This window comes from Arvicola amphibius, chromosome 3 (genome assembly GCF_903992535.2).
Source record: "Arvicola amphibius chromosome 3, mArvAmp1.2, whole genome shotgun sequence".
NCBI classification, from domain to species: domain Eukaryota; kingdom Metazoa; phylum Chordata; class Mammalia; order Rodentia; family Cricetidae; genus Arvicola; species Arvicola amphibius.
Window position 1 is genome coordinate 164,600,657 of NC_052049.1, and position 13,202 is coordinate 164,613,858.

At 46.6% G+C, this 13,202-nt stretch overlaps 1 protein-coding gene across 1 annotated transcript in view; it reads left to right on the forward strand.

The window, feature by feature from the left end:
* Positions 1-1,332: 1,332 nt before the first annotated feature.
* Nmnat3 (nicotinamide nucleotide adenylyltransferase 3) overlaps positions 1,333-13,202 on the forward strand; it is a 116,069-nt gene continuing 104,199 nt past the window's right edge. Inside the window, exon 1 of the mRNA XM_038324328.2 lies at positions 1,333-1,461. The gene's annotated coding sequence lies outside the window, so the exon portion shown is untranslated. The remainder of the gene's footprint in view (positions 1,462-13,202) is intronic.

Here is a 13,202-nt window from a genome sequence, read left to right on the forward strand (position 1 = left end):
TGCTGATTACAGGGAAGAAAGCAGAAACCTAAGTAGGTAAAGCTGCTTGCTCAAGGTCACCTTCTGGAGACACATTGCATCCTACGTCCTGAGAAGACACCCAAAGGGCATGGAGTCTATACCTGAATGGGGAGGTACCCTTTTCTTGGGTACTTAGTAGGGGTTGCCTGTGTGCCCATGTACTGATTAAAGACAAAGGTGTGACCCTTTCCTGAGTATGGGAAGACTGTAAGGAGTTGGGGGCAGAAACATGGTCCAGAGCCAGCTTTATAAAGCACTCCCCACATCCAGGAGCTGATTTGTCCCTGTGGTTACGAAGAGGGGGAGATTGAGAGTTCAGCAGTCACAAAGCCTTGACATTATCCTTGATGTCATTATTATTATATTTATATTTTGTAGTTCCAACTCATTCCATTGGAATTGACAGACGCCGGTGAACTTGGTCTTAGAGACTTCTCCCTGCAAGATCCCTGTGAGTGTTGGGCAGTTATAAAGGGCTATGGGGAGGCTGAAAAGCTACACTTTATTAGCAAAGCAAATTAAGGTCCTAAATTACACACAGACCTCAGGGAATACGACCTGATCTCTAAGGATTTGGTTGTAATTTCTTGCTATGAATGAATATACTCACTAGAAAGCCCTAATTGTATCTTCTTTCTAAAACAGCTCTGATGTCCCCATCCCCCAAACCATGTCATCTTAAGGACCCCACCCCCCAACCTTCATCCTCACCAGGGCCGAGCTGGAGAACAGAGGTGTAAATGTGTCAGAAAAGGGAAGTGGGGATGCAGGGAGAGTAAATCCTCATGTAACACGGCAGAAAGTCAATACATAAGTCAAGAAATCGCTATGTAAGCTCTTTTCTCTCTCTCTCTCTCTTTTTTTTAGCGACAAGAAGTGACCATCAAAAGGAAAGAAGGGACTGATAAAAAAGGGCTCTGGGTGGAGCAGAGCAAGAGGGCTTGTTGCTTTTTTTATAAGTGGTTATTTTACACTTTCATTATAAGTGGTTATTTTAACATTTTACAATTTTATTATAAGTGGTTATTTTACACACATTGCTTGATAGATTTTTAATTCAGACTTTTAAAAAGGAGAGTAAAGTCATCTAAAATAAGTAAACGGAACACAAAACCGAAAAATAAAAACAAACGCGAAGCCAAGGCCAACGGTCTTAACCTACTGGCCACTTGAGGAGCAGGGGCGGGGGGCATTGGGCGTGGCCTTAGGCCTGTGAGGGGCGGTGCTGCATCGGACCCACGCACGGGATAGGGCCACGTTCGGAGCCTACTTCCTCGGGCTCCGCCCACAGCGGAAGGCGGGGAGCTCAAGGTCAAGTTCACTCTGGGCCCCGCCCCCAGCCTGGGTCTAGGCCAGTAACCCGGGTTGAGCATTAGGTCCACGGTCTCTGTTGACCCCCGAGATTCTCCGGGTGCCACTGCAGAGCCGAGCGACGCGCAGGTAAGCACAGCCAGCGGCCTTGGCCGCCTGCTTGGGTCCCGCGTTCCTCCTGGGCCCACGTGACTCGAAGGGGCGGCGGAGGCGGCAGCAGCGCCGTTTCAGGCGCGCGCGTGCGCGCGCACACACACAAGGGCGTCAGGTAGCTACGGAGCGCAGAACCGTGCCAGTCCCACGGTCACGTTTCTGACCCACAGGATCGAGCTGACACGTGTTCGGATCCCTCCTGCATCATGTGTCCAGTCAGTTAAATATAAGCGTGTAACAGTTACGGTGTGTTATGCGGTGTTCTTCCATTGGCCTAAGTACCGGGGTCCCAGGGATAATGTGTAACGTGCCACCCCGCGGAGCGCAGGGGAGACCCGCTGCAAAGATAAACCACACACGTTAAAGTATGAACGTTCTAGTTAGTAAGGGCTGTGGAGATGAAAAGCCCAGAGTGCTGGAGAGGTTTTATCCAGTTCACTACCTGCAAAACCTGTTGAATTATAGCTGCCGGATGAATCTCTGAATTCCTGGGTGGAAAACGCAGGGACACATTTTCTCAGGTGAAAAAATTGTGGGCTGGGGAAGAAGGGTCAGTAGGACTGGCCTGCAGAGAGCTGGGGTCTGCAGGTTCCTGTGCTGGTCAGTTTTGGTCAACTGGACACAAGCGAAACTCATCTGGAAATAGGTCAAAATGCCCCCATCAGACTAACCTGGTGGCCAGGGTGAGAGGGCGTTTTCTTGTGTAAGACAGATGTGAGAGAGTCCAGCCCATAGTGGCTGTTCCACCACACCCCTTCCAACTTCCCCCACCCGGAAGGTGGTCTTGGGTTGTATAAATGGTACAAGCTGTGGAGAATGAGCCAGGAAGCCGCTGTCCTCCATGCCCTCTGCTTCAGCTCCTGCCTGGATTGCCATCATCGATGAACTGTGATGTGGAAGCATAAGCCAAATAAAGCCTTCCCTCCCGAGTTGCTTTGGACATGGCGTTTGTCACAGCAGTTCTTTAACCTCGCCTCTGTTCTAGAATGGCATTGCTTGTACCATCGGGAAATGGGTTTGTGGAATGCTGCCGCCAGAGCTGTTGAGGCAGGTGCAGCACCGGGTGCGGTGGTGGTGGTGGTGGGGGGGGGGGGAGAACGACGACGATGTCTTGCAAGGGGCTAGGCGCCTCAGAACTGAACTTGGGTGTCCGTCCGGAGCAAGCACGTCTTCCCTTCCTTAATCCTTTCTCCTCTGACGCGTGAGAAGACACACAGCCTGCTCCCTAAGTTGAGGACTGGTTAGTCATTCCTTTCTGAAACACTGACCTTTCCTTGGCTCTTAGGTTTCAAAGATGCCCTCCTAGCGCCCGTGCAGGATTGGCCATGTGGCCATGCTGACCCTGAGCCTTGTGAGGAAAGCTGCCTGCCTTCTTTCTGGCAGGTTTCCCAGCAAGCTCCACCTGGTTCTGTCAGCCCCAAGAGTCCCAGAATACATGCTCCCACACTTTCCCAGGTAACTCCCAGCTCTTTGTGTCGCTCTCTAAAATTGCCAGATGACTCCCCGGAGGGAGCATCTCTTCTGGTCCCTTCCTGAGGACCCCCTTGGAACTTGACACCAACACAGATTTGAGAGAACGCTCGGTACTTTGAGAAATACCTGCCAGCTACTTGCTATTTACATATGTGTGCATTTAGATTATTTCCTTTTTTTTAAAGATTATAATATAATTACATCATTCCCCCTTCCTTTTCCCCCTCCAAACCCTCCCATAACCTCTCCTTGCTGTCTTTCAAATTCATGGCCTCCCTCTTCATTAACTGTTGTTACATAATGTATATATGTATGTAATAACAATTAATACATAGAATAATATATACATAATGTCTGTAACAGCAACTAATAAAGAAAGAGGCTTGGTATATTCTATGCCTTGAATGATCCTGATGTCTTCTGTGATCTTGTCCACACTATTGATATAGACTTGTGATTTTCTCTCAGATAAGAGAATGGGGAACACAGTTAAAGGAGGAACCTGGTAGCATTGGAGGGCTGTGTTCAATAAACGATGATTAATAGGGTGATTAATAGAGGAGAAAGAACAGCCATGGTGCAGCTCCCCCCCCCCCCCAGCTTGTTCCCCTCACAAGCCATGGCAGTATGCTGGCCAAGACTGGAAGAGAGGCTTTATCGTGGTGACCATAGACCTGCAGCTTCCCAGCTATGCAGCTGGTCTGAAGAGGTCGCTTGTCCTCTGAGTCATGAGGAGCATGCAGGTTCTTGGCATATAGTTCTGCTCTGAAGAAGTACTCATTCCATCCCCTTTCTTTCTCCAAATAAACTAAAACAAGAACGATGGTGCCTGTTCTAGAGGCCATTGGGATCTCGAGTACCCAGAATACTTGGTGTTGTGTCTAGCCTGCAGGAAGTTACCACGCTGCTGGCGTTGCCCACTCCTTATCTTGGCAGACACTGATGAGGTGGGGAGGGAAGTGTGCTGGGGAATGAGGAGCTGAGCAGGGTGATTAGTGGGGGGTGAGTTATCTGTGGCAATGGTTTCCCCCAGAAAGCAGCAGCCTCCAAATGAGAGGCGTGTTCTACCTGATAGTGAACCACTATCCACCCACACTGTCAAAAGACCCAAGAGGCTTAGAAAACCTGGGCCAGAGAAAAAGTAGAAAAAAAATGTGTAGAAATTAGTCAAAAGGTCTAGAATTGCCTTCACGGCTTGTCTTTAATTCCTGACTGGGTGAGTCCCCTTCAATTGGCTACTATTGCTCTAATTGACCTCTGCAATCTTTGTGACTTAGGTAGTATGGCTATAATAATTGCCTGAGACTGATCTCATTCACCAAGTGGCTTGGGAGCTGTGGAACACTATAGCCCCTGCACTAGGCAGGCATGCTCTATGTATACAAACAGATGAATGAATGAACAAGTGAAAATAAACCCGAGAACTTTTCGAAGTGTGTCTATGTTTGTGTGTATGTTTGTGTGTGTGTGTGTGTGTGTGTGTGTGTGTGCGTGTGCTTTAATTAAGAGTATGAAGGCAGAGAAAAATAATGTGCTTAAGCATTTGCAGAGGACTGAGCCCTTTCATGTAGGAGGCAGCCTTATGGATAACCCCATGGTTTTCCAATCGCATAGCACAGCCTATGACTGAAGTCTTAGCGTCTATATTTTAGTCCTGGAATTGTACCCAGCTCATAATAAGCAAGTTAAGTACCTGAAGGGCTTACTTCAGCACACAGATGGGGTGTGGAAAAATCCTCAGTCAGTGATAGTTATTGGTATTGTGTGATGTTTATTAATCCTCCCATAGATTGCCACTACCACAAGGAAAATAAAGGTGTGGTAGCAGAGGCACTTTAGATGACCAGACCATGTGTACGAAGTACAATCAGCCTCATGTGTATTTCTTTTATTACTTAAAACACCTGACTGTGGGACTTCTTTTTAAGATTATAATTCCATCATCTTTCTCTTCCCTTCCCTCCCTCTAAGCCCTCCCATATATCACTCCTTGCTCTTTTTTAAATTCATGGCCTCTTTTTTTCATTAATTGCAGTTACATGCATGTGTGTGTATATATATATATATATATATATATATATATATATATATTCCTAAATATAACCTGCTCAGCCTGTATAATATTACTTGTAAAGGAAAAATAAAACCTGCAAAATCATAATTTATGTGCCTTTTGAGTGCAGGTGTTTTATCATCTAGATAAATCTTCCATGCATCTATGTTAAACCACTTTGGGCTGTCAGAGCTCTTAAATAAAGTGGCTTGTCCTGACCAGTGTCTGTCTGTGCTTGTTTATCATTGCTCCCTGGTAAAGATGGACAGATCCCATTGCATAGGGCAGGCCTCGGGCCAGCAGCTCCCACCCCATATATTAGCTGTGCAGACCCTGAATGGAGTGGTATTTAACAAGTCACAGTGAACTCCACCCTCCCTTGTAGGTGGGGATTTTTCTTTCTTTTTTTTTCTCTGTGGTGCTAGGGATTGAACCCATGATCTCATGCATCCTAGGCAAGGGCTCTTCCACCGAGCTGCATCCCCAGCCTCAGACAGCCAGGCATTCTATGACCAGTGTGAATGTGAGAACACACAGTGGGGAAGTCTTAAGTTCTTTTGAGGTGATGCGTTTGAGGGTAAATGTGCCTGGCTTGAAGGTGCCCACATCATCTGAAAGTCGTAACTGTCTGGTCTTGTCAGCCAGAGGCCTGGCCTCTTGCCCAGGGAGGCCTACACTGGTCCTTGCTGCCCTGCCTCTGGCCACAGCTACCCCTGAAATCTTGATTCATAGGCACTAGAGAGGCACAGCTGTAGCAAGTGAGCCTTCCTCAGTCATCTCTGACTTCATGGTGATGGGACACCTGTCTGCAGGCCGCAGTGCTGCCTCTGCTGGCTGGAACTCTTCCACTGCAGTGTGGGGTCTTAGCGCTGCGCCTGGCCCGATGTCCTGCCTCCCTCTATTGTTTCCTTGTATAGATACCTTAGCCAGTATCCTAGGGATTTCAGTGGGGACTCAGAAATGGCAGTCTTGACCCTCATGAAGTTCAAACACAGGAGGCAGGTTTAGTAAAGACAGATGTGAGAGCCCATAAGTGGACACACAGCCTCCAATCAAGCTGAGCAGGAGAGGCCTGGGAAGCCAGGTCAGCAGGTGAAAGCGGGCCTGCAAACACTGCTGGTTGGACATGGTCACACACCTTCGAAGAATACTGCAGGGCATTTTTCTACAGATTCTGGTGAGCAGTGATTTGCGGACCGACCGAGAATGTGTGCTTTCAAAGCGGTGTGCCTCCAGCTTCCAAGCAGGAGAGCAGGCCTCATGTTCCCTGCCCGTGTTGATGCAGCCCTTGGTTCCCTGTTGTCTCCTCGTAAACCCCAGGTGTCATTACTGCCCGTGTCAGGCTCTGTCCAGGCAGCAGGTGGCACTGACTCACCCAAGGGCTTATCTGGTAAGCTGGGTACTAAAGCCCTCTTCCTTTTGAGGGGCAGCATGTCCAGAGAGCCTGTTGTATCCTATGCCTAGGCCTATCAGGCTAAAGGTCCACATAGATGTTAGCATATGGTGGCCAGTGGCCTGTGATCTTAGAGGAAGGGAGGGCAAAGGTACCTGCTGCTGACCCCCAGGGTGGGCCTTATGTGTCTGCACCTGTGTGAGCTGGCTAGGCGAGCAGTATCAGGGTGAGGCTGGCCTTCCTAGAGTGGTCACTTGTGAGGGACACCATGCCTACCTTCAGCTGATAGCTCTGACAGAAATGCCTATGGAAAACATTATCTCTGTATGCCTGAATATTATTAGACGAACATAATTTGCTTGTCCAGGGATGTTGACAAGTGGCAACTTTATTTAGAGAGCTGAGCTGCCTGTTTCCCTAGAGCAAAGGACAGAGGCACTAGAGGCCCCTGACTCCTGGTGGGGGGTGTTTGACTGCCACAGGCCAGTGGGGAAGGGCTGGATTCCCAGGGCACAGCTTTAATAGGATTGTAATTGTGTGGCTCATGGCCATGGAGCAAAGAAATAGCTCTGGCAATCTCCCTTCCATAAAGGCTGACATGCAGGAGGTATTTATGCCTCCTGAAAGTGCATGTTAAGTGGTAGATATTTATGAAAGGGGTGCCGAGGAGTAAATGTGTCCATCAGTCAACCTGGAACTCTTTAAAGCTCCTAAGATGCTTTTAAATTAGAGCCAATCTTCCCCCTGCCTTCCACCTCCATCAGCCCCCCATCCCTACCCTGTTCCTCTTGTAAAAACCAAGTGCCAAGGCAGGCCCAAGCACAGGCAGGAGGTTGGGACTCCCATGCAGAAGAGAGTGAGCACGTGTGTGGTGACTCTTCCCCATCTCAGTGCTCTGGAGATTGGTAGAATGTGGGAGGGACAAGGCTGACAAACAGGGTCCAGCCTAATTGTGTCCTACCCCAGCCATCCGCACTCCGCCATTGGCCAGGGCATTTGCTCCTGAGGCTGCAGGGGGAGATGGTGAGAACAAGTGACGCTCAAGCCTCAGTGTGAGCTCAGAGAGGGCGGATGGGAGAGAGAGTGTTGTAAGAAGCGGCTGTTGACAGAGAGAAGGCTGCCGAAGGCTGGGAGTTTGTGAGCAGGTGATCGTTAGCACCAAGTACCTGGTATGGAGGAGTCTAGCTAGAAATTATTATTGACTTCTCAGTGCTCATTTTAAAGATCAGAGGTAGGAGTTTGTCATAAGAAGCCTATCCTTAGTAGCCCAGCCTGCTTAGCATCTAATTCCCATCTGGCCACTTATGAAACTATTATTGGCCGCTTTTTGTCTTACTGCTTTTGTGTGCGGGGGAGAAGGGGATGCTAATGTCTGCTCCCCACTACATATTTTGCTAAGAACTGGAAGAGCTGTAGATGGTAGAAGGAGCGGGGCTGTCCCTCTCAGCTTCGCCTGGGACTCTGCCTTAAGGAAACAGTCCGAAAGTGGAAAGAGCCCTGCATGATGACTCTGCCCATTATCACATGTCATGGTGAAAACTTGGGCATGACCTGAGTTAACTTGTTCAGGGAGATAGTGAAATTATGGGACACCACACTGGTGAAGTCATGTGCATGAAGCTGAGCTCCCAGCTGCAGAGAGAGCAAAGGCTGTTAGATTGATAATGTTCAGAAAAACAAGTCTGCCAGGAGGTCCTATAGTACTGTGTGAGCCCTGGAACAATGGATACTTCATTTTCATGACTTTACATTTTCTGTGTTGCTATAGCAGTTCTGTTAGTTCCTTTTGCCTCTCTGTGACCACAGATTCTGACAACTTAATGGAGAGAAGGTTTCCTTTGGCTCATGGTTTTCATGGTGGATCTCTCTCAGTCCATCATTGTGGGAAAGGTGGAGTTGAAGGGCTCATGGTGGTGGGAGCATGCAGTAGTGGCTGTTCACGTGACATCCAGCCAGGAAAGAGAAAAGAAACCACCAGAGTTCCTTCATGGTTAGCAATAGCTGAGAGGGAGGGGAAGAAACAAGAGCCCGGATCTAACCTTCAGAGCTTTGCCCTTTTTACCTGCTTTTGCCAGTTTGTTCCTACTTTTTCAAGGTTCCACAAACTCCCAAAGTACTGCCCTTACCAGAAACAAGAGGAATGGTGCCATAGAGAGGAGGAGGTGCCGCTAAGCAAGGCTGAAATGCAGCAGGGCAAACTGAACTATTGCACCTCCACTACCAGCTTCTGGGGCATGTGGTGGCTTCCTCTGCAGCCCCACCCTAATGGACTTGCTGTTTGAAGGCTGCATGGCCTCTCTCTTGGGCTGACTCCACTTGGTGCCTGTGACTTTTTTCAACAGATGCCCCACATCCCTGGCATCTCTAAGATCCCTTGGCTTTCCCTTCGGATCTTTATACATCGCGTTATCATGAGCCCCTCTCTATGTAGCCTGACCTGCTAGACTTTCCTTAGAAATCTGAGTGCAAGCCTACATGACTTTGTAACTTACATTCTGCTTGCTTATAAAACTAAGACTATATGGACAACGCCAAATTCTGACATCATCTGGGTTTCTTTGGACCATACAGTGGTTTCTGTGTCCTTCAACTGTTGGGCCAGGAAAAGCACTTCTCTAAGCATCTCTGAGTGAGCAGGGTACCCTGGAGTCTGTGATAGATGAAGGAGTTGCCATCGAATCCCAAAACATTCTCAAGGCACATTTCCTGTGGTTCCAGTACAGAGCACAAAGTGTTGGCCTCTCTTTAATGGTGCTAATCTTCTAAACACTTACAGCCTCATTCTCTGCAACTGTAAACACTCCCCTTTCCTAGCCAAACTGCAGGGGTTTCAAGTCCTTCTGCTCCACATATTTGTCCCAGTTTTCATTGTAAACTGGATATAAGTCAGCAATAACCATGCTAAAGCCTAAATGCTACCCTGTTTTGAAATTTCCTCTTGTCAAATTAATCAGTCTATTAATTTTTAAAACCTTGCTAGTGATTATTATCTTATGTGTATGGGTGTTTTGCCCATGTATGTATATGTATGTGCAACACGTACATGCCTGATGCCTGTGGAGGTGAGAAGAGGATATCGGATCCCCTGGGTTTGGAATTACAGACGGTTGTGAGCTGCCATGTGGGTGCTGTGCCTCAAGCCTAGGTCCTCTGCAAGAGCAACAAGTGCTCTTAGCCACTGAGCCCACTCTCCAGCCCCCTAGTCTATTAATTTTTTTTAATCGGGAGGGAGTTTTCAGGGATCCCTCATGAAATCCTGAGTTCACATCCTGAAAATTTCACCCGTGGTTATTCTCCAAATAGCTTTTATACCAAAATGTAAACTGAGTGGGAAATTTATTAGCATTATGTTTCCTACTAGCGGGATTTAGGTCATGTCTGCAACTATGGCTGATCTGTCATACAGACTGAATTAACACCTCTTTCCCAGGTGTCCTCCCAAGTTACAAAGAAGGAGCTGAGCGCCATTAGAATAGCGACAGTTTGTCTGGAAAGGTGTGGCCAGGTACAAACTGTGGCCTGAAAGTCCGGCCACCATACAGAGTAGAAATATGGGCCTGTATAATATGGCCCTACAATCCACTCCATCTTATTAATTTTAATAAAGCCTGTGCTTCTGCAGCAGGACAGATTATCATGCCTGTCTTAGGCAAAGACTCCTTCATTTGCCCAAATTTACCCATCCTTGGAACAGGCATTCCATTTATGCGAGCTCTTGTCTTAGGCATCTGGGAAGAAGAAACTTCAAACCCATCTCTGACTGCTGACCTCTGTGAACAAAAGAGATTAAGGGAGAGAAATACCTTTGGGCTCTGTGTCTCAGAGCCATACTTCCTTGTCAGGAGAAACCATAATCTTATATGAATAATCATGCTCCTAAAGACTATTTAAAGGAGAGGAGGACTGCCTGAATTGAGAATGTTTCTTCATCTGGTTGCATCAAAATCTAAAATTCTTAACGTATTCATTAAGCCCAAACATTTACAGGTTGTGTCAAACTTTCCTCAACATCTTATAAGCAGTTATAAACATTATCAGGTCAATACCATAATTAACAATAAATCCACAATTAAATCCAAACATTTACAGGGCACATCAAACTTTTCTCAACATCTCATAAGCAGTTACAAATATTACCAGGTCAATACCATAATTCTAGAATGGGAATTAACAATAAATCCACAATTTAACATATCACAATTTTCTTAAATCCATATTAATCAAAAGACAAGAAAAGCTTTTCTGATGGGTGAGAGTCCAATGACATTACTATATCAAATACCAGTTCCGGTCTCTGAGCAGCAGTTAAACCCTTAGGCTGCCCTCCTCTTAAGTGGAGAGGGGCTTCAGTCATTCATTATTGAGGCTTTCTTCCCTGAGGGGAAAGCTTAGGTCTTAGTTCTCAGGTTCAGTATTATAATCAAAATGAGTTCTGTGTCCCAAAGAGTAAAACAGCAAATGTTCAGCCTGCATTTACTGTAAGAAAGTTGTAGCCATCATGCAGCGGGGCCTCTGTGACTCGTCTATTACTTTCTAAACTCATCCTCACTCAGATTTTCTGGACTTAGACAGAATGTAGACTTTGCTTCTTTCCCAAAATATAAACAAATAGCTTCTGCTCTGTTTCCCAATGGAGTTTGTAACCCTATTTGAACCCTCATGAACCCTCACACTGTATCTGACAGAAACAACTTAAGGGAGAAAGACTGACCACTCTGATGAGGAAGACATAGTAACACAGTTCAACTCCTGGGGATGCGAGTATGTTACACGGGCTGCACACATGACGGTGGACCAGGAAGCTGAGGGCCAGGAAGAAAGCAAAGACTGGATATAACCTCCAAAGGCCCATCCCTGACACTCTCCTCTGTCTGCTAGGCGCTACCTCCTAAACATCTCAGGCCTCTTAAAATAACACCATAAACTGGAGGTCATCATTCAAAACATGAGCCTATGGGGGTCATTCTAGATTCAAAACTTAACATTATTTCAATAAATGTTTCAAATGAGACAGGTTAAATAATGTTCTTTTCTGCTGTTTGTACCCAGTTGTGGCTTTATCCTGAATTAAATCTTCCAATCAGCTATTATTGTGTGTTTGAGTTAAGGTAGCCATAGCTTTATAGTCATAGCTGGACTGTAACTTGCTATGTGCAATAAGCTAGTCTTGAACTTGTGACGATCCTCCTGCCTCAGGTATTTGAGTGCTAGGATTAGAAGTGTGTGCCACCACATCCAGTTCAATCAAAGCAGGTGTGGCTTTGTGCCTCCATGTCTGTAATTTGAGGTCATATTCTGTGTCCCCTGAATGTATTAACTGTGGATGTCTTAGAGTCTTGGGATTTTAAGGTGAAGAAGGCTCATGCCCCTCCTGGTTGGTATCCAGTGGTTTGGGAGGGGTTGATTTGGGCTTGTAACTTTTGAGAGCATCATTGGTGAAGTTTTAGCACTCCCTGCCTCCAAGATGTGTACAAGTGTGCACGCAGATGCACAGACGCACAGCAACAGCAGGAGCAATAGCGCTGGACCACCCCTGTGTAATTGTCTTATGGTGCAGGCTTTGATACCTCAGGAACTGAATACTGTGTTCTGTAGTCTTTCATGCATCCATGTATACCTGTGCTGCCTATTGCTGACCAAAGTCTAGTGCACAGTTTGTCCTAAGCAAAGTGTATTCAATCATCCAGATTCTGGGGAGTTCTGATATGTCTTTATTTGAGACATGGATTTGAGTCTGAGTGGTTTATTTGGGAGAGAATCCAGGAAGTGCTAGCACAAAGCAGGGGAATAAGCCAAAGATGTCATGAGCCCAACCTGAGCAATTAGAATATAACCAGAGGCTACAGATTATCTGTCCAGGGGTTGCTCTTTTGGAAAGGCTCGGGACCGAGCTTACCCCTACCAGTGCTGTCAGTCATTGGTTGGGCATCATTTCTTAGGGGTGAGTTAGTGCTCAGATTCTAGGTACCAAGCAAAGCATCTAGACAAGGAGCTTTAGGTCCTGGTGGTTGGAAGTCAAGGGGCTTACCCCAGGGTGGCAACGCCTGAAGCAAAGGCCATCTCACAGGCAGTGCCTGCTGCTGTGCTTGAGCCTTAGCATCACCCGTGTGCAGGCGGAAAATAATCCAGTCACAGCCAGTCACGCCAGGTTGAAGGCCACATTAAGTGGTAGCTAACACAACATGTGTGAGAAAGACAACCTTAAGAATATGATCTTTTCCCAGTGAATAGGGCTAGAGTCCCAATATTGACTTAAGAGGCAGAATGCTAGTGTTCTTCAGCTGTACGGTTTGAGATCCAACACTTCAAAAGCAGGCCTGATGGTCTAATTAGATTTATCTGTTTCGTGGCAGTGTTTCCCCATCTGTTGATTACTCCTGCTATTTCTCTAGTATATTGAGATGCATTCAAAAGAAAAATTCGCTGGGAGAAAACATTTAACCTCATTTGTATCAACTCACGGTTAAATCTCCCATGCCATGTTTTACTATTTACTGGGTTTACTACACTGGTGCTGATGCCAGAGTGCCAGGGAATTTCTGTAGTTATGGCTTTTGGTGCCCTGATAAATGATTTGTAGTCACTGCCTCTCTACTGAAACAGTCCGTCTCCAATTAAAGATTTAGTCAGCTCTTTATTGCAAAATGACTGTGCACAGTTGAGGTATGGGCTATGATTGTGCTGATATTTTGACTCAATTCACCAGGTAGTGGTGTGTCCTTAACCATCCCATCTGTTTCGTTTTCCTAAACATAGAGGAGGAATATCAATGGCATTTTGAGACGTAAAAAAGATCCT